Below are 25,222 nucleotides of genomic sequence, written 5' to 3'. Positions count from 1 at the left end.
GACCTTTCTTGAATCAGCTCAGCATATTCCTGAAACCCACATTCCTGGGACAAGAGAAAAATGTGTCAACAGAAAAGACCTGTGAACTAATTTCTCCCCAGGACAAGATAAAAAATGTCTTTGACAGAAAAGACCTACAGCTGAAGGAAGATTTTCATGTTACTGGCACTTTCCCTGACTACTCATTCTGAGCTTTGGAGACAATCTTTCAAACTGCATATCTTACTTTCCTTACTGAAAAAGAGTCTGATATTTTAAATGATTTGAATCATCTAGTCCAAAAAAAATCCCATTTTAACTAAGCAAGATCAAGAATCCTTGATTGAGGATGGGGAGGAGGATGGTGCTTTTCATATTTGGGAAGATACACCAAATGGTACAAAACAAAATTTTTCTTGATTTATATCTTCATATATTTTTACTCTAAGGTTATAAATCTCTGACTCTGAAGGGAATGCTTCAATGCTTGAAACATTGTTTTTGTGTCCCAGATGCAAGAGTGAGTTCTTCTAAAAAGAAATTATGTTAGCCAGATTCTTTAGTAAATGAATTGCTAAAAGAGGGTACTCCAAAGGGCTATATTCATACTCTCTGACTCTTTCTGAAACTATATCAAATTTTTATTATACACAGTCAAACTGAGAAAGATCAGACTACCCAGGCTATATGAACTCTCAGGACTATCTCACACAGAATAAATGAGCTAACCAAGATGAACCATGGATCTGGCTACGCATCTTCCTTCCAAAAAGAAAAAAAAAGTGCCCCTGATAAAACATATTTAAATAGAAATTTATTGACACAAAAGTCAGAACATGTCCATTAGTATAATCTCAAAAAACAGAATACAAAAATGTATCTTAAAGAAGAAAAGAAAAAATATGTACTAAAAAATAAAATAGACAACAAGAAAATGTGCCAAAACATTATCAATGATTTCCCCAGGGATGAGCAATTTGTTCTGAACACTTTTATCAAATCCCTAAATTTTATACAGTAAATAAGTATTACTTTGAAAGCCATGAAAAAATATGCATTAGGAAACAAATCCAGGACTTCTAGGCAAAATAGCATTGTAACGTCATGATTTGAAAAACTCCCTCTGCTCCATATATATGGCAGTCACAAATACAATTTTTAAAAGAGAAAACATAAAAGGTGCAGCAATACTCCAAAAGAATAAAAGATTTGTAGTCATAATATATAAAGAACCCCAGATCATAGAAAAGTAGATGAAGAATGCAAACAGGAAATTCACAAAAATGTACCCAAACTCTCTAATAATGAAGTAATTGTAAATTAAAATAAGGTATAATTTTCTATCTGTAATATTGGGAAAACTTTAAAGTATTAGAATTCTAAGTATTGGGAGGGATGTAAGAAAATGGAAACTCCCATATTACTAACGATGTATAAAATGAGACACTGCTTTGGGGGCAATCTGGTGATGTCTAGTGAAGTGCACATCAGATAGGCCCACACTCAATGACTTGTGAACACTCTTACAGTGCGTGACTTTACCACCAGATCACTAGAGGGATGCACCAGGAGGTTTATTGCAGCATTGCTTGAAATATTGAACAACTAGAAACAACCTGAAGTTCTGTCAATAAAAGGTAGATGAAATGGCAATATTTCATAAAATAGACTGCATTAGAGAAATTAAAATAAACAAGATATAGCTATATAAATATTGAAAACATTAATTTAGATAAGAAATGCTAGTTACAGATTAATGTGCGATATATACCATGCTTCCTTTTGGTCTTACCATTTGTGTAAATTTTTAAAACACATAAAATAGCACTACATTTTTAATAAATGCCAACTTCAAAGGAGGGAAAGAAACAAAAAAACTTTACATTTTATTGCTAAATAAACAAAACACTTTAAATGCCTTAAGCAAATACAGTGTTTAAATAACTACTGGGCTACTGGGCACATGAAAGTATATCCCATTATTACCTGTATTTTTCAAAATGCTTGATATGTCTTATAATTTTAAAAATTAAGTGCCCACAAAATTTATCAATCAAAAGGTCATTGTTGATTTTAGCCAGAATAAATTTTTGGAGTGGCGGGGGATAGTCCTTATTTCAGAGGCTAGAGAGGGTGACAGGGTTGAGATACAGGTTTGTCATTTACTCAGACGACACTTGAGCGCATACGTAGACACGATGCAGTGTGAAGGAGCTAGTGGAGAAGGTGGGGGGCAGAGATGTGAAGCAATGATTGACCCTTGAGCTTACGAACGAGAACTGGATCTCGAGGCTAAAGGGAAGGAGAGAAGGTCCTGAGAGTGTTGGAAGTGATAGACCGCAGCAGAGTCTAGACTACACAGTAGGAAAGACTGAGGCCATAGACGGGCTACTAGAAATGAGAAGCAGAAGAACTCAGCATCGTGAAAGTTTCTCCAGTGTGGAAGAGAGAGCATGGGACTAAGATAGGGTAAGAGTGGGGAGGTGGATGATGATGGCCAGACAGCAGAAACCAGAAACAGAGCAGTTCCCAAGGATGTCAGATTTAGGACTACCCGTGGCAAGCGTGGTTGAATCAAAGAAATGGAACTGAGTAGTCAAGGCAAGAGAGGAGCCATCTGGAAGTCATCTGGACTGAACAGGGACCTGGAGTAGACAGAAAGTAGAGGAAGGAAGACTTAGAGCTGAAATGCCAAACACTCCAAGGTAGCATAAGGGGGTGAGGGGCAGAGAAGGAGGACATAGATAACCTTCCTGACATTACTTTTGGGAAAAAAATTGTCATTAGGAAAAGTAAACATTGTTAGTAGAGGTTGTTTGACCACCGTTTGGGTTTCACACTTCCAAGTGTCTGAGAGAAGCCCCGGCAGTACATTCACAAGGGAACGTGGTTTTGTGTAACTTGCAGAAGATATTTGGACTGCAATCAGTTGAGACTTAAATCTTTTTCCACTCCGACTTCCCCTGTGTCATTTACCAAAGTGACAGGCAGTGTTGTAGGGGCTCTGTGGGCATTTTTGGATTCTGGCTAAGGAGATGAGTTGAGGTCTCTCTCTGTCACCTAGACTGAAGTACAGTTGCACAATCATGGCTCACTGTGGCCTCAAGCTCCCGGGCTCAAGCTATCCTCCTTCTTTGGCCTCCCAAGTAGCTGGGACTACAGGATTGCCACCACACCCAGCTTGTTTTCCTTTATTTTTTGCAGAGACCGGGGACTTACTATATTGCCCAGGCTGGTCTTAAATTTCTGGACTCAAGCATCCTCACGTTTCAGCTTAGGGCACATTTAATTTGGATCTAGAAGGACATATTTATATAGTTTGTAGTCACTTCCATGAACAGTTATTGCTAACCATTGAAGGTAGGAATGGTTTCCAGGAATAATAATGTCCACCATACCAACTCACTTGGCATCATGACACAAGGGTCAGGGCCAGAAGTTTCATGAGAAACTTTAAGAAAATGAGTCCCATGGCATTCAGTGACAGAAGAAAATGTTTTTAAAAGACGGAGGCAGAAGCTAATCTGTGGGAAATTCTTCAAAAGACCTAAAATGTGTAAAATTATAAATCAAGCAAATGTAGGGAAAAAAGCATTTTAGCAGTATGTCATGGATTAGTCTAAAAGGATATTGCTGTTTTCCACATTTGTCATGTTTGTGGAATTTGTCAGCTTTTGTAAGTTTGTGATTTGATTTTTTTATTCTAAACAAACATTCAATATCCTATCTAACTTTATATTCACAAATTAAAGAAAGTCTCCAGAAGTGAACAAGTTTTAAGCCCCCTAAAATTCGGATCTATTTCTAGCAGTTAAAAGTTGGATTCAAAACAATAGTAGAGAGAAAGTAAGAATTAATTTTGCTTCTCAATCTTCAGTTCACCAGGTTTTGCCCTTTCCCTAAGAAATACAAGTTAAGATTTAGCCAAATATCATTTATTTTATTAAAATTTATGCAATCACTGTTTTCTTAAAATCTAACCCAAAGACCAAGGAATGAGACCAAAATTTTGAATATAGCAATTCTTGCCAAGTTTAATGAACTTTTAACGGTATGAGAGTTTCCATGATTTTGTATTTCTAATTGCTTTTTTATTAGTTTGGATAAAACTCTGCAAAACAAAAAACAAATACTATTAATGATAATCATAGCTTTTTCTTATGAAGATGCCAGAGAGTTCTACTCATTATATAATGACTCAAGCAATTCCATAAAGCACTCTGTGGATTTGGAAACAATCCAAAAGTAGTAGTCACAGGATCTCATAGAGTCCACCTAGAGTATACATGGAAGAAATTCATTCTATTCATACAAAAAGGGAGAAAAGACTGCAAAAGTCTGAAATAATGAGAAATCACTTAATTCTATATATTATCCAACAGAAAATGAAAACAGCCTCGTAAATGATGGTCATCTGACTTGCAGAAATAGTCTATTACTTAACACCATGCTTTTAAAGGACCTAACCACTCCAACTGAAACTTCTGCTAGAATGCTCCATTTAACAACACCTTCAGATGACTTACTCTCCCTAAACCATCAAATGGCTGATCATTTTACCTAACAGACATCCTTTTGTGTTTTAGAGGAATCTTTTAAGAGAGGTTGGCCTTTCTTCTTAAAATGTCTTTAATTGTGTTTTGTTTTGTTTCTAAAGATAATTACTTGACTACTCAATAAGGAATTGGCTATTCATTTTATTCATTCTTGAATTCCCCTGTGACTTTCCTACAAAACACACTGGAACATAAAGCTCACCAGAGCCTTGCCTAAGACCTCCCTGTCCACGCTGTGCTCCCAGGCGCCTGGTGAAGTTCCCTTGGCTGCTGTGATGGAATCTGACCACCACCCAACAAAATCTACTCAAGACAGGGAGCATTTGGTGAACAGGATGTTCTTTCTCTGACTGTTTTTTGCCAGCCATTGGTATTGATTCCTTTTGTCAGAATTTACTAATAAGAGAATATTTATTAAATGGGTTTTTACTTTCTCTTGGGTCATCTGCCTGTTTCTTTCTTCCTCCCTCCCTCCCTCCCTCCCTCCCTTCCTTCCTTCCTTCCTTCCTTCTTTCCTTCCTCCCTCCCTCCTTCCCTTTCTTCCTTGCTTGATTTTATACAGAAATAAAAGCAGAAATTTGTGACTCTGATTTCTCCAAATTATGAATCATTTGCTTTCTAAAAATGATCCACCTGTGGAACAAGACATATCACCCAGGATACCTGACAGTGAGCAAAGAGCAACAAGATCTGAGGACCAGATGAGGTCCAAGAGGCCATCTATCCCTGTGCTTATTTTACTTACAGCTACGGAGGATGGGCTTGCCAGGGACCAGCTAACTGCAGTGAAGTCCAAGACCTCTCATTGCCAACGTATTGGTTTTCCATTATACTAAGCTACACTTATGAGTTAAAATGAAAGTTAATAGTTACATAATTTAAAGGAAAAACTTATTTTAAACTTTTCTTTTACAGTCTGCCTCAAAGTCTCTTTTCACCCTCCACTCTTCCCTTTTACAAACCCCATTGGCTTACTCATCACAGACATTCAGGGAACTTTCTGGTCTTTAGGTTTTTGCTTAAGCTATGAATCCTCCTTGACACCTTCCCTTCTCCTCTACAGACCGAGCAACCCCTCCAACCCTTTCAAGTGTTCCCTCAGTTCCTGCCTCCCCAGTCCTGTGTTATCCCAAGGATGTACAGAGACCTGTTCCTTCCAGTCTCTCTTGGTACCATTTTTTTCCACACTGGATCTATGTCACTGTTTGGAAACCCTTCACTGCCACTTTCAGTCATTCTTACCACTTGTATTTTTTTATTTAACTTTTTATATTTATGTCTTAATTTCTCAACTAAACTAGAAAACTCTTAAAGCTTCTTGTGACATAATTCTCTGTCCCCTCCAGAAAAAGTATTTAGTACAATTCCTTTCTTATAATAGGCACTCAACAACAAATAGTAATTACATTAACTTAATTTGTAGAATGAGCAGATGGATAATAAGTAAACAAATGTACATCCATGCATCAATCATTGAGTACATCCATGCATCAATCATTGAGTTTAGGCCTGTGAATTCCAAAACAATATTTTAACCTCTAGTGTATCCAAACAGAATTCTACTTATCTAGTTTTGCCCACCTCGGTGATAATTCTAGTAATCAGGTAGATTCCACTCACTCATGGTATATGTATTTAACTATATCTAGAGGGATTCTTCAACTCATAATGTTATGAAGATAATAAAAAAATGTGTTGAGACTGGATGAACAGTCTGCAAGGAGAATCCTGACTGTTTAGGCATACTTTTATATAATGACCTCTAAAGGCAATATAGTTGTTCTGATGTAAGTCCTCAGTTCCTCCTGACTGAGATACTGCTGATGATCCTCCCCAACAAGCCTAAGGAGATCATTCTCTCTGTCTGAATCTTCTGAAGTCTCACATTTTTTAATGCCACAACAATCATTCTGGGTTATTTGTTTTTCTACAAGGGCCCTCATAATTGTTCATCTTTGTTTGTGCAATTACTTTAAATTAACAGTGTATATACTAAGCCGTAACCAATTTCACCAACTCCAGAAGATTCTATGCATACAGCTCAGAGCTGACTATGACTGGCTGAGGTTGCAGGTAATTCTCCACTCCAAGTGATCAGTGTCTGTAATCCTTTTCTTGACTGCAGTCTCTCCATGGATCAGATTTCTTTCCTGCCTCGCAAACATGGGAGAAAAAACTGTAATAAAACTTTCTCTTTTGCTGTGAAAACTTGGAATATGTCAAGCAAACTAAATCTCCTTGGACTTTGTAGGAGTGTATTCATATTCAAGAGTGCCTTAAAGACTTTTCTCAACCTTTCAAGGTAAATAACCTCCATGAGGAATTCAAGATCAGTTCAAACTGTGAATTAAAAGTCTCTAAACAAGCACTTTATAACAGAAATATACACTTCATTATAAGAAAAACGAATAAAGTTACCTCTTCATAAATGATTACCTTAAAACTGTTTTTTTTTCATCTCCTCGTATTGAAATATGGACTGTGTTCTAAGGATCTATTCTGATGTCTCAGATGCATATCTTTTGTGATACCCAATACTTTATTCCTAGACATACTTTTTTTTGCCAAGTTTGTGATTATTTGTGACATCACATTACTCTCTTGTATCTGTCCAGAAAACTGTATCTGTGTCAGATTTATCTTTGTGTCTTAGGTAGTGACCAGCACTTAGCTTTGCACATTGCAGATACTCAGTAAATATTGCTTGGATATAACTGTGAATCAATGCTTTCTTGTATTGGGAAAGACTAGAAGAAAACCAAATATTTTGGTGCCAGAAGTAGGATATCCAGAGCCACTGATCATTATAACAATCACTTGTTATAATTCCTGCAAAGGAGAATCACACTTTTAAACAAGTTAAGGATGCTCAAATGGGTCAGAACCCAGCAGCAGCCTAAGAATACCCAACCAATGAGCCCTTCCCTCTATTCCAGAGAAGGGTGGTCTGTGAAGAACCTTCGTCTTTCATTTGGTCATCCAATAAACATTGTTAGGGACATAAAACTGTCAGACACTATGCAGCAGATAGAAATACAGAGGTAAGCAAAGCACTTATTTTTGTCTTAGAGAAGCTTGAGACCTATTGGAAAAGAGAGACATGCTGAATAATTCCAATGCAATGACATCACAAAAGACCAAGTGCTAAAAAATTCCAATAGAGGGAGCATAGAAAATTGAGTTTTTCTTCATGTGGAGAAACAGAACAGCCTTCCAAGAGGAGAGGGTGTTGAGCAAAATCTTGTGGAAGTAAAAATGTGCCTGACTGAAAAACAGGGAAAGAATATTTTTAGGACAAAGATACAACCCAAGTGCACTTGCAGGAAGGATAGGGTGCGAATGACAGGATCAGGAAGAAAATCCAATTATTATGGCTGGAGTATGGAGCAGGACAGAGGGGCAGGAGCTGGAGATGAAGCTACAAGAAATAAATTGGGGCCAATTTGTGATGATCAGAGGAAAGCAACATTTGAACGCTTTGGAAGCAACCAAAAAAAATTATTAAAGTGTAAGAAAAACTCACTGAAAGGAAAAGAAGATATGAAAATAATAAACAGGAAGGACAGATCTGTGTGTATGTGTATCAGCTATGTTTCTTTGGTTGCTTAAGTTTCTGAGAACCGGCTCTGGTTAACTTAAGCCCAAAGGGAAGTTACTGGCAGGATCCGAAGAATTCACTTTGTCATCCGAGAAAGGCTAAAAACCTAGACTGGGACAGAGCAGAACACTTGCCTGGGTCATGGGAGCAGGGACTGTTCCACAGTCTAATTCTGACACAATCACAGAAGAAAATGAACTCCAACCTTGGTCAGACTTTTTATCACTCTGCTCAAAATTCAAATTCCATGGGGAGGACTCACATTCCTTAGCTAGGCGAGGGCAAAGCTCCCAGATAAACAGTCGCACCAGATTGCACCCAATGAGGGAAACACAATTCCCCAAAAAGAAATCAAGCTAGGGTCAATGACGGGCAGCCAAAACACAAAGACAAAGACAAAAAGTTCAATGCAATAAGCAATACTCCAGAAGAAAGAGCCAACACAGAAAGAGAAGAAATAGAGTTAAGAAGAAAATATTCCTCAGGTGGAGAAAAACCTGAGTCCGTACATCTGTAGTTCACAACGGGTAGCTGTAGTATTGATGAAAGAACACAATACCCAGATATATCCCAGCAAAATGTTCACAGTGCCCATGGATCTTGCTCAGCACAAGGGGGGGAAATGAAGACATCCATCATTCTCGTTACACTTAGAGAGATGGATGGGCAGGAAGGGGAGCCATGCCCACAGTTTGAACTGAACTTACATGAAGAAAAATGAAACAATCTCTTCCCCCTTAGATAGCTGGCAGTCATGGCCACAGCAGATGCTAGTCAAATTGGAAAGGCACAGTGATGGGCACCACTTCTATGTACAGGACATGATCTGGAGACAAGAGGATGATGGGGGATCCTGGAGATAACTTTCAATAATAACATGAGATACTCTCTTCTCCACAAGACCAGGGAAACTAGTTATCTAAGTTAGGAAAATAGTTATCTGAGTTAATTTTAGAGATTTTAAAAGATCCTTTCTCTGCAAATTATCATCTTTCCTGGGAAAGGGTGAATATGTGCTTCCCAAGAGTTAGTCATAGACCCAAAGGTCCCAGAAAGATGAAGGAAGCATGTTTTCACCCCATGGTGATAAGAACCTTGAGAGGAACTCGCCTTTGGGGTACAAAGTACACCCTAGACTATTTTACTTGACTCAGAGGCTAAGCCCTAGGGTCCACAGTGCTCAAGTCCCATGTGCTAACCAGACCTCATTAGCAATGCTTTGGGAACTGCATGACTGAGTTAGCAGGTTCCTCAAAATGTCCTGGGGGAAATGAGCTTCACGTGTAAAAATCCACCTTGCTGTACACTTAAGATTTATTTACTATACACAAAGTGTACCTCAATTTTACAATGGCTGCTGGGGCAAGGGCATGAGATGTTCTTTAACAGTGTGATGATGAGCACTGTGAAGAATTGGAGGGACTTTCACAGAATTGTGAAAGGCAGGAACTCAAGGCAGAGAATCAAGGTCTGGAAATGGGGTGAAGCAATGAGGGAGTCTCTATCTAACATTTTGACCTTTTTCAATTATTTTTCCCTTAACCTCTAGGGGACACAATACTCAGCATTCTGCTTAATTTTTTTTCTTATTTTGTAATATCCTCAATTACTTTCAAATTTTTAGTTTAGAAAAAGCCCAGGGGCAACCCCCTTGGGGTCCACTCCAGCTGTGAGCTTTTCTGTCCTCTCAGTAAATCCTTCTTCAATAACTCCTGCAAAAAAAAAAGAAAGAAAGAAAGAAAGAAAGGAAAGAAAGAAAGAAAGAAAGGAAGAAAGAAAGGAAAGGAAAGGAAAAACCCAGGGGATTGAGACCAGGTCTGGGCAACTTGGTGAGACCACATCTCTACAATAAATCAACAAATTAGCCGGGGGTGGTGGCATGCACCTATGGTTCCAGCTACTTGGAAGGCTGAGGCAGAGGGATCGCCTGAGCCCAGCAGGTCAAGGCTGCAGTGGCCATGAGCATGATACTGCACTCCAGCCTGGGGAACAGAGTGAGACTCCAACTCAAAAAAAAAAAGAAAAAGAAAAAGCTGTATGGTGGCATTGTAGGGAATTGGGAAATCAACAGTAGCAAGATGTTGGCCCTCTCCACGTCATTATCATGAGGTCATGAAGGTCTCACATGAACAGAAAGTGGAGTCCAGCACCAAGAAACAACTGAAAGAAGCAGAGGATTGGCCATCACTGAAGAAAGAAGCTACAATGCTGAAGAGAATACATGAGCAAAATCGTACTTACCTAGAACCTACTGCACAGAGGGTATTATCCTTGTGATGCTAAGTGAGAGATTGACACGAGAAGATAGACTTTGAGTCATTCAAAGATATGAAACAAAACTTACAAGTATCCAGGCAGAAAGAGCAGGTTACTTGTAAAGAAGTGCACATAAAGCTTGCCTCAGATTTCCCCGCAGCTCTCCCACAAGACAATGGACCCAAGAAATGTATATTCATTCAAGTTATTGTTCATACTCAAAGACAATAGAAATCCAATCTCATACACTCACACACACACACACACACACACACACGAGAAGTACTACCTATCTTCTCAGAAGAAGCTGCTGAAATAATGAACTTTACAGGAATAAGTAAAATTATGTAACTCCAAATTGAAAGATTTGTAGTAAAAATTATAGGACAAAAAGCACCACAAGAATAGAAAAGTTACAGCAAAAATCATGGGTAATGAGACAAAACCAGTTTTAAATCATTGTTTACATGGTCATAGAATGCACGAGTCAAAAGTAATTATTGAAATAATTATAGGATGTGAAAGATAATTAAATAATAATCATCTGTATCAGAATTCCAGTTTTAACAAAAAGAACTAGAGAACAAGGTGAGACGTAAGGGCGGAGCAATCTCATTCTAAATTTATCTTCTTATAAGAAGGAAGTAGGTAGTTCCTATTTCATTCATGGTATTGATCAATAGAGAAAAGCATTTTTAAATACAATTTCTAAAGTTAACAATGACAAAAGAGGGGAAAATAGCACTTAAAGTCACCAAATCATTAGAGGGAGAAACAACTACAAAAAAACATAATCCTTATAGTAAAACATTCACATTTAGAATAACAACAAATCTTCAAGTTTTTATAGGATGTTTTTTATCCAAAGTATTTTCACTCACATTACCTTACCAGAGCAATGTGTGATATGCTACCAAATGCATTTTGCTCATCATAACCAAGTTACTGGTTCATCACAAAGTCTTGATTCTTGCTTCTTGGTCACAAAGATGTGGGCAAAAAAATAATACAACTTCCAAGATGGAAACATTAATATTCCATAGAATTCTTTTCCTACCTAGCAAGCTCATGAATTGAAGTTTTGGCCAATAGAAGAAAAGCTCCACCATCAAGGACAGAAAATAGGGGTCCTATAAATTCTTGTTTCCCCAATACTAAAAGGTTGTGTCTTGCATTTTCCTGTTTGTGTCTTTTCCCTTTCCAACCTACCACTGGGATTAGGAATTAGAAGGATTTTCTTGACCTTTAAAAAGAATCATAGTTTTTTGCCTACACTTTCCATACTGTGAAATATGATTATGTATGAAATTATACAAAAAATTCCTAACAGTTATCACAAAATATTTTTTATAGATGAGAAAGCAAAATCTCATACCAATGGCATGGCTGTCAGCTCTGACTTTTATAGTATTTGACTGTGGTATTTCTACACTATCTACTAAATACAAAGAGTTAGGAAAATTCCTTCTCATTTTTGGTTTTTGCAATCTGAATTCCAGGCTAAATCATTTGGTTTTGGGGTTGTGGTGATTAAAATAAGGATATGTATAACTTTGTTAAGTGACACTCAGTTACAGAAGTTATCTTATACAATCAAACCTTAAATAAGGTCAAAAATTGCTCTTAAATTTCCATCATCACCTCAGTGGGAAAAAATGCTTTTAAAAGCTTTAGATCATTCTTAATATTCTGTAGACATATTGGACAAGAAAATGTTCTCTTCTAAACATTGCCGAAAAATGTTTTTAATTAAGTAAGGTTAAATTGGCTTTTATTCCAAATTTTGATTGCTCCAAGTCTAAAAAATTTTTAATCTAATAATCATTTGTGAAGTGGGTTAAAATTCGGGAGTAAACTTTTGAAAATTGAGCAAAAATTCTGCTTTAAATTATCCAAGAAAGAGCGATTCCAGTTTTTATATCCAAGAAAGAGCGATTCCAGTTTTTATTTAGGCACCAGCATTTGTCAACATAATTTTATGTTGTCCTCTTGGTGCTTTAAGAAAAAAATCAACAGGTCTGCAAAATTCATTTCTCCTAAGCATTTTAGAAACGTATACTTGGCCATTGCCAGGCTATTGCCTTGCTAAGCTATGGTATGGTCATGTGCTCTTTGAGCTATGGCCAGGCCATGTTTCCTGGCTTTGGTCCCCTTTCCTACAGTGGGGAGGTGAAACTCCACCTTCTCTCTCTCTCAAATTTATGTTCTAAATAAACTATATTTTCTAATCTAAAAAAATAGAAAGAAATAAATTATACTTATACTTCTGTATTTTAGTTAGATTTTTTCAGTTGGGACTAGCCATTATTTAATAGACATGTTTCAGGGTTTTACACTTCCTGAGATGTTTTTCTGTGTATCCAGGGCTAAGTTTTGTAGTTCATCATATACAGGGCTAGCCCTACGACCTGCCACATTTAACAGGACAATTGGCAGAACTAGTAGCCACAGGAACTCGGTCATACAGATATGAACATAGTCTCACAAATTTAAAAAAAAAAAAAAAACACCTGAAGTTCACAATTTAGCTGTATAATTGCTACCTGGAACTCTTTCGATCTTGTGTCAGGATGCTAAGGGTAAAAGGATTTGGGCAAACCTTGGAGGAGTGTGGAAACAATGTAAAATGTATGACATAAAACATACATTTTTAATACTTGATTTCCTGGGCTTATTGATTACCTATTTTTTAAATGTTTTGGTTTTTTTCATTGATATATGATAATCGTACATATTTATGAGGTACATAGCAATGTTTCCATACCTACAAAGTATAGTGATCAGATCAGGGTAATTAGCATAGTCATCATTGTAAATATTTGTTTTTGTGTGTGTGGTGGGAACATTCAATTTCCTACTTCTAGCTTTTGAAAATATATATTATTGTCAATTATGGTCACCCTACAGTACTATAGAACACTTAAGTTTATTCCTCCTATCTGACTTTGATTGCCTATTTTTGCACATTTATTTCTCCTCACTGGTAACTTTGTTGTTTCAGCCTTCACACTAACCGAGCGTGCACTGTATGATAAGCATTGTGCTGAGCACCTACTTTTTACGATCTCATTCACATGCCATACATTTGGGGCTGTTTCTTTTGTGAAGCAGTGTCCTTTCATGGAGTTTCCCTTTAGTCATGTGGCTTGGTCACTTTCACTGTCATAGAAATATTGCCCAAAGACAAGTCCAGGTGCATCTTTAAAAAAAAAAACCTTAGCTTGCATTAAACAGAGTTTATTGTTCATTTATCAGCAATTAAAATGTCAAGAGAAAGCGAGCCATGACATGATCTGAATCAAGAAAGCCAGAACTCAGCTTTGTCGTCATTCAACAATTGGACAGAACTTGACTGAGAGAAGCCCTCACTTCAGTGTAGTTAGTTGCTCACTAGAAGGTGGAGGGAGCTAAAATCAAGGTGAGGGCATGGAATTATCCTCAATTACAATTAGATTCCATGCCTTGCAAGCACGAAAGCTCAGATTCAGACTCTGCCAAAGAACAATCAGACATGCGTCCCCTCAGAGTTATGGAACAATTAGAGGAATAGACTGGGAATGTTTCCTGGGAATACATGCTAGTGCCTTTCCATCAGGGAGATTGGCTCACCTTGATTTCTAAAGCAGAACCCCCAGTCTATGCCAGCCCCAGAGCACCTGTGTATGATTGAAAAGCCCCTCCCTCTCCCCCAATTTAGATCATTTTAAATTAAACACAGCAAATTAACTTTTATTTCAACTGTGATTACTGTAAGTCTGAAAAAACAGAAGTAATCAGTATGAAAAATTCACGGTAGAGGTTAACACAGCCTGCACCAGAGTCCTCAAAGCATGAAATAGGGTAGGTTGTAACCCCAGCTCACCTGTCTGGCCAGGTGTCCTTGTGCCCACCAGCCCTTATCTTCCCTGAGTCACTGGGACCCATGACAGCCAGAGCACAGAAGGACTGTACCAGGCACAGTTTTCCTTTTTTGTTACTGTTTTATTAAGAATTCATGCTAAAATGCCATGTGTGTGCTCACTCTCTCCTCAAATTGTGCTGGAAAGTCTAGATCTCTGTCAAAAATGTTATTTATGTTTCTATAGTCTTCAAAAAAAAACTATAATAAGCTGGTAACATATAAAAATATTACCTACTGGACATAGTGGCTCTCGCCTGCAATCCCAGCACTTTAGGAGGCTGAGGCAGGAGGATTGCTTGAGTCTAGGCATTCAAGAGCAGCCTGGGCAACATAGCAAGACCTCGTCTCTACATAAAATACAAATATTAGCCAAGCATAGTGGCATGTGCCTGTAGTACCAGCTACTTGGGAGACTGAGGTGGAAATATTGCTTGAGCCCAGGAGATCAAGGGGCTACAGTAAACCAGGATTGTGCCACTGCACCCCAGCCCAGGTGGCAGAGTGGGATGCCAACTCAAAAAAAAAGTAACCATACCTCTACCATGCCCCTCCACATACACACACATGTACACAAACCTTATATATTCTAAGCCTTGATCAAATTTCCAAGTATGGTTGAACTTGGCAGACAAAATTATGGAATCTGAAGATGAGCGAATGACTGTACCATTAAGAAAGGCCCCAGAGCACCCCAAGGAAACTGGAAAGTCAGGGAGAACCAGTTGGGGAGGCCCAGAAAACAGAAACAACATAGATGTTTTGAACAGAGTAAATTTAAAACAGTGACCTGATTACAAAATTATCAGGAGGATTGAGGAAACAAAAAAGAATAGGCCAATTAGCCAGAAAATAGCAATTTTGGGAAGTTTGTTGAAATGTCAGAGGCCAAGGTACTGGTTACTCTATCCTTCTAACAGGACCCCATGCTTGTTGACAAAAAGTGTCCCTTTGAAGAATGTCTATCAGTGTCTACTCATTGACAGACACCAGGCCATTTGTGACCCTCATGCCATAGTTCATTGTTCATTGGGACCTCTGTCCAAGTTGAGTAAGCACAAAGGATATGGCAGAATGAGAGTCCACTGAGAATTTGGTTAGTTCAGGGTGAGATGAGGTTCCCCTAAGGAAAAGTAAAACACCCAAAAAGAAGAGGCAGCTGAAAAACAGATTGACTTCGAGGTGAGAAAAGAAGACATAAAAAATATATTAGAACACTGTCAAATTAGCAACACTTTTCGTTGAGATAACTGTATCATCTAAGTGTTTTCACAAACATCACCTCATTTAAAGTTCACCAGTCAGAAGGCACTAGAAGGAAGATGGCTAGCAAAGAGATAGCAAGGGAAGACTATGCGGTGACCAGCAATGAGGGGAGAGCAGCTTCAGAAAAGGCAGAGGTAAGATGTGAAGGAGATGGTAAGATGAATGAGGCTGCAGAAAGGTGGAAAAGGAAGCTCTGAAAACCCTGAAAAGTTCATCCACGTGACCAGAGAGGACAGCAACTGGATGACAATGCAGAAAAGGAGTCAGGATAAATGGAAGTAATCCATCTTACTGATTTTGCTGTGGAAAAGGTAGAACGTGAGACAAGATTTCACAAGTATGTGTTTTGCTTTTTGTTCCTTGTTTTTTTAGTGAAAGCTCCTTACTGCCTCAAGTTACAATAACATTTACATTTTGATGTTTTGGGCATTAAGATTCAAGTTCTCTCTCTCTCTGACCCTGTAGGATCCCCTCAGCAACCTCCAAGGGAAAAATCATCCGGGATAGGCGGAGGATGTGTTCAACCCAACCGGCCACCTGTTTCTGTGTTCTCCTTTGGCCTTTTTAGACTTCTTACACACACAAGAGAATTTGTCAGCAAATGTAACCCTTTAATAACCAAAGGGATTCAAACCTTAACATAATAAATATCCCTTTTGATGATAACAATTATTTGATTCCTTTCAAACTGTTGAACTTCTCAGTTTTCCTATTAGTACTCACATAAAGGACACAGATCTTAGAGTCTAGAGAATCATTCCAAACAGCACAGCTATCAGTGGTATAATAAGAATAATAAAAGTATAAATCTAAAAGAGGGCATTTAAGTGGACTCCAATTTTCTTTTACTTATTTTAGACAGGAGAGAGCCTGAGTCGCTCTCATCTGAGTCTTCAGATCCCTGCAGATACAGAGGGCCTTGCCCGGTTGCTGAGGGTTGCATTTCCCAATCACCAAGGACTTGGAGTTAGTTTTCATCGACTCAGCAGGTTTGGGTCATTGTGCTGTGGCAGCATCGCCTAAGTTCAAATAGATGGATTTCCTGCCAGAGCAACATTATTTTCCCGGCAGATATTTTCCCTTTGCTTTTGACAGACAACGCAGCTCAAGGTAAGGTTCCCATTCTCACTGGGTAGTTCTCTCCAAACAGACCAATAGAATACACCTGTTTATTGCTGGAGAAATACAGTTGCTGCTATATACAAGTCCCTTTCACATGACTTCAAGGATCTAAATATTCCACAAGCCGTGTCAGAGGTTTGACTGCCTAACTCTACATTTGCTAAGACATTTTGAAGCAGCTTCATGGTCATTTTACACAGTAGACCAAACAAGACTGAATCAGTCATGGATTAACAAAGGCCTGGGGGGATAAATCATCAAACACCTGCCTTCTGTTGTTATCTGGAATCCATCCAGTCCCATCAGCCTCCCCAAGTCTTACCAGCCCTGCTCTTCTTTGTTCTTAAAGGGAGATACCATGAACCACAGAGACAGAAAAGAAGGTCAAAGCTGGGCTAGCAAGTTCTAATTCACCCTCAGAGACCTCCCTCCCATGGATTCTTAAAAGTTCATGCTCTCAGCATCATTAAATTATAGTTACTTCAAGAATCAATTTCAAATGCCACATTTTTAGTGAAACCATGACCACTCTCGCTAGGTAACATCTCCCACCTTGGGCTTCCAGTAGTTTTCCATCTGTCCTACTCAGTAGGGATAAAGTATTTGATATTCCACATTAATATTTATGTTTTCATGTAATTCCTCTACACCTGAATTATAACCATCTTGAGGCTGGGGTTGCCTCCTTTGGGTTGCACATGGTAATTACTCAGCAAAAACAGGGATAACACCATGTTTACCAAACTGCCTTGCCTGCACCTAAAGTTCCTTGCCATATGTGTTTTAGGTCTTTTATTAAATCAGAACTTTTCAGAGGAGAAGACTATTATCCTACCCTCCTTCATAATATTTACAGTGCTTATGACATCCTTAAAGCTATCCATAAAAATGTATTGCCCGATTAATTGTTTCAGCCATCTTCAACCTCCTAACAATTTTAATTGTCAAGGTCATCCTGATTGAAGCAGACTCAGCCCCTCTATTTTCTTATTCTGGACCTCCAAAGGATTTAAGATCAAACACACTCATCATAAAACCAGTTGGTCATGGTCACTCAGGGCCTAAAGGAACAAGTGCATCTGTAGGCTTCTGTATTAAAAAACAAAAAACAAAAATACAGCATCCAGAATGTCTAATTACAAATAGCTCAAGCCTACACCTTTTGTACTTCCATTAGCATTTTAAGCCAATGAAAAAAACATCACAAATGTTCTAGTTCTAATCAGTATTTGGGGGAAAAATAGATACAAATATTTGAAGTGAACAATTTTGGACTTCAACTATGGAGTCTGTGAAATCAATTCCCTAATTACATATATAATAAATCATTTTCCCCTCAGCAAGAAAACTAATTAATGAGCAAAATGCAGGCAGACTATCACCACCCCTTAACAGATGCTTATTTATAATTGTCAGGCTCCCAGAAAAGATCGTTTTCAAAAGAAACAAATTCCAATTTCTTCCTTTTCCTGTCTTCCTGTCCTGGGTAACAATTGCTGTACTTAAAGCCAAAACTCCCCTGAAGGAGAATAATCTGTGCTGTGGCAGCTTCGAAGTCCAGGTACCAGTTAATAATTCAGGAGCAGTAAGCTATCGAGTTGTTCTCATGTGCTTTCTTCACTTAATTTTTTTTTTTGTGGGGGGAGGCAGGGCAAAGGATCTCTGGGAGCAGTTTTCTTCATTTCCACTGCAGAAAAGACCAGGTGAGGAGGAAATGCTGAATCCAGAGTCATGGAGTGAATTCAGAGATACACTGCAGACCTCACAAAACAGAGGCCATACTTTTAAGGGTTTTACTTTCCTTTTACTGACTAGCCAGCCTCAAAAAATATATGTCATATTACCCTTCTTGCCTTCATTCTTTTTTTTTTTAAGTTGGAGTCTCACTCTGTCACCCAGACTGGAGTGCAGTGGCCACTCCCCGTCACTGCAGCCTCGACCTGCTGGGCTCCGGCAATCCTTCCACCTCAGCCTTCCGAGTAGCTGGAACTACAGGCGCACACTACCACGCCCAGCTTATTTTTGATTTATTGTAGAGATGAGGTCTCGCCAAGTTGCTCAGGCAGATCTCGAACCCACGGGCTCAGGCAATCCACTCACCTCTGCCTCCCAAAGCGCAGGATTACAGGCTGAGCCACCAAGCGGGCGCCTTCATTCTTTAATTTGAATGACAAGGACTTCTTGCACCTGCCTAGGTTCCTAAATGTTTGCAAGAGACTTACAGGGACTGACTGACTGACTGACTGATTCCTTCCAGCTAGTCAGGTCGCCCTGCCTAAGGATGATCTCAAGGATCCTGAAACCCTGCTACACCTCCCACCCAGACCCCAACACTCAAGGTGCAACTAAGCTCCAGTACAGTGACTCCTGGCCCCTTATAGGAGCTCTCCCTTGGCCTTCTGTGCTTATCATTGTTTTTCTTCCCAGAAAATAGCATCCCAAAGAAGATGATTTCATTTGATGAATGGGTCTACAAAGCAAAATTGTCATGCCCTGAGATCCAAGTAGCTTTCCAGGAAACACATATGTTTTCAAAAGTCAGATTGTAAATTCAGCTGCTGTGTGTGATCCTCTATAACAGGGATCTCCAACCCCTATGCCAGGGACCAGTGCCAGTCTGTGAACTGTAAGAACCTGGGCCGCATAGCAGGAAGTGAGTGGCAGGTGAGTGAGCAAAGCTTCATCTGTGTTTACAGCTGCCCCATCGCTCACATTACCGCCTGAGCTCTACTTTCTGTCACATCAGCACTAAAAAGCCTGCTTCCATTTCCAGCATCCTGTCTTTGTGAAGCAGTTTTCTGCAATGACAGCAACCAGAATGAGATTACAGAGTAGACTGACATAAGCAACATACTTCGGGTGTCACTGTCTCCCATCACCCCAGATGGGACCATCTAGTTGCAGGAAAACAAGCACAGAGTCCCCACTGATCTGCATTACAGTGAGTTGTATAATTATTTCATTATATATTGCAATGTAATAATAATAGAAATAAAGTGCACGATAAATGTAATACAATTGAATCATCCCAAAACCATCCCTCCCTCCCTACCCCCACCTCTCATCCATGAAAAAATTGTATTCCACAAAACCAGTCCCTGATGCCAAAAAGATTGAGGACCGCTGCTCTATAGAGATAACCTATAGTATCTCTTAATTGGCAGAAGGTTTTCAGGAGGCAGGTATTATACACGTGGGCCTATTAGTTTCTATAGACTAGATTCTAAGAAATTAGCCCCTCTTTTCCAAAGGGTGGGCTGTAGCCTCTCCTAGACCATTCATAGCAAATGGGATTCTGTGTAACCAACAAGAGGATGTAGATTCATACGGGGTGTTCTAAAGACAGATAGGAATTGAAATCATAGCATTGTAAAACGAACTTGCTTCCAAGGGTAAGAAGTGTGAATTTCAGGTTCCATACCTAAGTCTGGTCTAGCCAACACCCTCAGGGTACTTGGTTAATGTGAAACAGAAATAGCCCTCAATCTACTTGTTTTAAAAACTCATAAAATAGCTAACATGAACTGCATACCCACCATGTGCTCAGCACTGTTCTACATGCCTCGTAGGTATCACTTTATTTTGTTCTCAGTGGCCCTATCAATAGATACAGCTGTCTGTTTCTATGATCTCCTCTGTTTCACAGAAGAGGTGACTGAGTGCCCAGTCATGAAGCATCTGCCTGTTTACAGACAAGGGACTGGGAAGTCAGTCCTGTACATCTGCTTCTCTCCTCTGCACCATACCAACTCTCCTCCACCTGCATCAACACAAAAGGCTCCTTCCTTTGTCCTAATGTATTTCCTGGTACAATTATTTACTACAGGATTGATAAAACTTATCAAAATTTCCTAGTGAAAGAGGGTAGAATTTTTTTAAGTACTCCCTTTCTTCCCTAATAATCTCCCATTGTAACTCCATACAACTTTAGGAGCACCTTGCCTCCTAGACGGAAAGCATCCTCTGGATTGGCGCACGGTAGCAACCCAAGCTCCTGGCCTCCTGGCCTCTTTCCTGTTTGAGAATCAGTATGTGTAATACATCTGGCCAAAAAATCCTGTGTTCCCTGGGTGCTATATAATGTAGGATTCTCCGTGTCTTAAATAGTGGAAACTAACTCCAGCTAGCCTCAACACAAAGAGAGAATTTACTGGCTCATGTAACTAGAAAAGTGTCCAGGGAGTATACCTCACTTCAGGCACAGCGGGATTTAGACTCTCATACAATGTCATCAAGATGTGGTCTGTCAATTTGCTCTAGTTTCTCCTGTGTTGTCTTTCATTCTCTTAAGATAGTCATCAGAAGTTTGAGGGTTACGTTAGCAATTATAGAGGACAGAGAGTGTCGTTTTTATATAGCCCTAACAAGGGGCATAGGGAGAGCTCTGATTGACAAGTCTATGTTACTACCCATTCTTTTTTTTTCCTCCAATCTTTTTCTTACTTTTCTTTTAATTTTTAATTTTTTTATTTTAAAGATGTGGGGTACAATTCAGGGTTAGGTATACAACTGTTCATTATACAGGTACCCTTGGTGTTGAGGTGTGCCTTCCCTTCCCCAGGCAGATTCCCACTATTGCCAATCCTGCTTCCCCACCCTCCTCCCAGCAGTTTCCTGCTACTGCCAATCCTTTACTTATACTATTATAATTGTTCAAGGTCTGCTTATGAGTGAGAACATGTGATTCTCAGTTCTTTGTTTCTGTGAAAGATCACTCAGTATTATTAGACTCTAAGTCCATCCAAGTTGCTGTGAAGTTCATGATTTTGTTCTTCTTTATGGCTGCATAATAGTCCATTGTGCATGTGTACCACATTTTTTTATCCAGTCCTCTTTTGATCGGCAGCATGGTTGGTTCCATATTCTTGCTACTGGGAACAAGGCTGTGATAAACATATGTGTGCAGGTATCTTTTTTATAGAGTGATTTGAGTTCTTCTGGGTATATTCCCAGTAGGAGGATTGTGGTCATCTGGAAGGTCAATTTTTAGATCTTTTAGGAATCGTCACACTGTTTTCCACAGAGACTGTACTAGTTTACACTCCCACCAACACTGGAGAAGTGTTCCCTTTTTGCCACATCTTGTCCAGCATCTGTTGTTTTTTAAGTTATTGATGATAGACTTTCTGACTGGAGTTAGGTGGTATCTCAGTGTAGTTTTAATTTGCATTTCTTTGATGACTAGTGAGCCTGAGCATTTTTTCCTGTATCTGTTGGCTGCTTGTATGTCTTCTTTTGAGAACTGTCTATTAATACCTTTTGCCCATTTTTTAATGAGGCTGTTTGTTTTTTTCTTTTTGGCACATTTGAGTTCCTTGTAGATTCTAGATGTCAGGCCTTTGTCAGACATACAGTTGGCAAATAATTTTTCCCAGTCTGTGGGCTGTCTCCCTGCTCTTTTGATGGCCTCTTTGGCTTTGCAGAAGCTTGTCCGTTTGATGAGGTCCCACTTGTGTATCTTATTTTTTATGTCATGGGCACTTGTGGTTTTGATCAGGAATTGGTTGCCAGTTCCAATTTCCATAAGGGTGTCTTCTTCAACTACCCATTTTTAAACTAATCTCGTGGCCTAAAGAATATGAAATTCCAACTTCTGGCAAAGCCATGGCAGCAAACGCTACTACCAACCCATTGCAGCTGCTGTTGCTAGAGCTTATAAACAAATGAATAAGATCAAGAATTCACATCAGGATGAAGAATCATAAGGAAATTGTTGATACTCTTCTAGAATTTGATGACTTTGTCAATATGGTTCTGGAAGAGGTCACTGAGTTTGAAATCACACCAGAAGGAAGAAGGATTACTAAATTAGATCAGACTTTGCTGAATGGAAATAACACAACAATGCTGGTTCCAGGAGGAGAAGGACCTGAAGTGCAAATGGGTTTCCTTGACTTATGCTAGATTTTGTTTTGTCTTTTAATGGCAGCAAAATATAAGTTGTTGTTTTTTTTCAACTTTTTAATATTTAGATCCTATAAAGCTAAGTTTCCCATTAAAGGGAAATGCTTTGAAGATATATACCCATTTTTGTAAATTAATCATAATTATCTTGGAAAGAGGAGAATTCTTCTTTGAAAGATTAAAATAAAGATGTTTTTGGTTTTGAAAAAAAAAAGAATATGAAATTCCAACTGGCCAAACCAATGTGTTTTGGTCATGTGTGAGGAAGTCATCTCTACCTGAATTCACATGAAATAGATCCTTCATGAAAAGAGAGAGAGAGAGAGAGAGAGAGATGGCAAACAGGAAAAAAAAACATATTCTAATAGAGATTCTGTCAACACACAAATCAAAACACATTTAAAAGACATTCCCAGTCTCAGCATCTTCTGTATATAATACTTTCTTCTTTGCAAATTCAGTAGGCCAGGCAAATTTAAAAGGTGTTCAAGGAAGTCTGTGACCATGGATAAGTCAAATAATGTCTCTGAGTCTCAGTTTCAAGTAAGTAAACTGGCCTAAATGACCATTAAGAACTTTCCTTCTTTTTAAAAAAATGCAGCCGGGCTCGGTGGCTCAGCCTGTAATCCCACGCTTTGAGAGGCTGAGGTGAGTGGATTGCCTGAGCCCATGGTTTGAGACCCACCTGGGCAACTTGGTGAGTCCTCATCTCTACAATAAATTAAAAAATTAGCCGGTGTGGTAGCGCGCACCTGTAGTTCTAGCTACTTGGAAGGCTGAGGCAGAAGGATCGCCGGAGCCCAGCAGGTCAAGGCTGCAGTGGCCGGGAGTGGCCACTGCACTCCAGTCTGGGCGACAGAGTGAGACTCCAACTCAAAAAAAAAAAATGCATAATATTAGTAGTTTTCTCCATGCTAAAAATAACAACTCAAGGAATAACTATATTGTACTGGCAATTAAAACTACATTTTCCCAGCTGCTAGATCACAGAATTATGTAAATTCTTTAATGACTTCTATAATCTAAATCACAAGTTGACACAATAACTTCCCAAGTGAAATACTGCAGTTGCTCATTGCAGAGGTTTTATCTACAGAGAATCACACACAGCAGCTGTATTTACAATCTGACTTTGAAATTTTGGAAACCTATAAATTTCCCAGGAAGCCACTTGTATTTTAGGATATGACAATTTTGCTTCGTAGATCTATTCATCAAATGAAACTATCTTCTTTGGAATGTTATTTTCTGGGAAGAAAAATAATATGCACCACATTCTGTTTTAAAATATTTCCATTTAGACAACATTTCTAATGGTAGCTTCATGAATTCTAACAAGGTAGACAAACTCTTACCATGAGATAAAGAGCATTATGTACACAGCTGAAGTCAAATGCAAGAAAAACCCAGGTATATCAAGGAAAGTCACGCCTTTGTTGATTTTAACCTAAATCATTGAAATACTCTTTTAAGAAATTAAGAAGTTCAATTTTTTTTCTATAAGTTACCATTCAAATGTGAAAATCTTTTTCCATAACTCAGGAATGTTTGAAGAAAGAATTATAAAGGTCTCATTTTGCCTCTAAGCTTTTATTATATTATTTTAAAACTAACTTTCATCATTGCTTGAAAGTCGTTGAAAGTCATTCCAGACATAGGTTTGATAAATTCAGTAAGAACACATGCATGAATAACCAAATAGATCCTTGGCTCCTCAGCAAAAGGATCTAAGCAGAAGGTATCACATTTTCAGACTTTAAACTTTATTAAAAGGCTACAGTAACCAAAACAGCCTGGTATTGGCATAAGATTAGGCACATAGATCAATGGAACTGAACAAAGATTACATAAGCAAACATACGGTCTCTCAACCAACTCATCTTCAACAAAATCACAATTAACAATCACTGAGGAAGGGGAAAGGAGACCATATTTAACAAATGGTGCTGGGAAAACTAGTTGACCACATGCAGAAGAAGGAAACTGGACCCCTACCTATCACCATATATAAAAATCAGCTCAAAATGGATCAAAGACCAAACCTAAAACTATAAAAATCCTAAAACTATAAAAATCCTAGAAGAAAACAAAGGAATTATCCTTATGCACACTGGAGTCAGCAACAAATTCTTGACCAAGTCCCCAAAAGTGAAGACCTTTACAAGTTAAGATAGATACATGTGACCTCACCAAGACTGAAAAGCTTTTGCACAGCAAAAGAAGCCATCAAGAGACTAAGAGACAACCCACAGAACGGTGAAAAAAATCTCAAATCATGCATCTGACAAAGGTCTAACATCCAGGATCTACAAGAAACTCAAACAAAGCAAAAGGAAAAAAACCAACAAACCCATTAAAAAGTGAGCAAAGGATATGAACAGACAATTCTCAAAAGACAACAAGCAGCCAACAAACATGTGAAAAAATGCTCAACCTCACTCATCATCAGAGAACTGCAAATCAAAACTATAATGAGATACCACCTAACTCCAGTGAAGATGGCTATCATTAATAAGTCAAAAAACAACAGATGCTGATGTGGGTGCAAAGAAAATGGAATGCTTTTACACTGTTGATGAGAGTGTAAGCTAGTTCAACCTCTATGGAAAGCAGTGTGCTGATTCCTAAAAGAACTAAAATTTG

The 25,222-nt window shown here is 38.7% G+C and overlaps 1 pseudogene across 1 annotated transcript; it reads left to right on the top strand.

Annotated features, from left to right (window-relative positions):
* Positions 1–22,279: 22,279 nt before the first annotated feature.
* On the top strand, positions 22,280–22,780 carry LOC103255852 (annotated as a pseudogene). Its single transcript, XR_504045.1, has one exon. The product of XR_504045.1 is annotated as a U6 snRNA-associated Sm-like protein LSm5 pseudogene (transcript).
* The last annotated feature ends 2,442 nt before the right edge of the window (positions 22,781–25,222 follow it).

The sequence above is a fragment of the Carlito syrichta genome, unplaced genomic scaffold (assembly GCF_000164805.1).
Source record: "Carlito syrichta isolate Samal-C Ts95f unplaced genomic scaffold, Tarsius_syrichta-2.0.1 Scaffold288461, whole genome shotgun sequence".
In the NCBI taxonomy this organism is placed as follows: domain Eukaryota; kingdom Metazoa; phylum Chordata; class Mammalia; order Primates; family Tarsiidae; genus Carlito; species Carlito syrichta.
The sequence above is the reverse complement of the archived record's forward strand: the minus strand, read 5'-3'. Positions and strand labels throughout refer to the sequence as shown.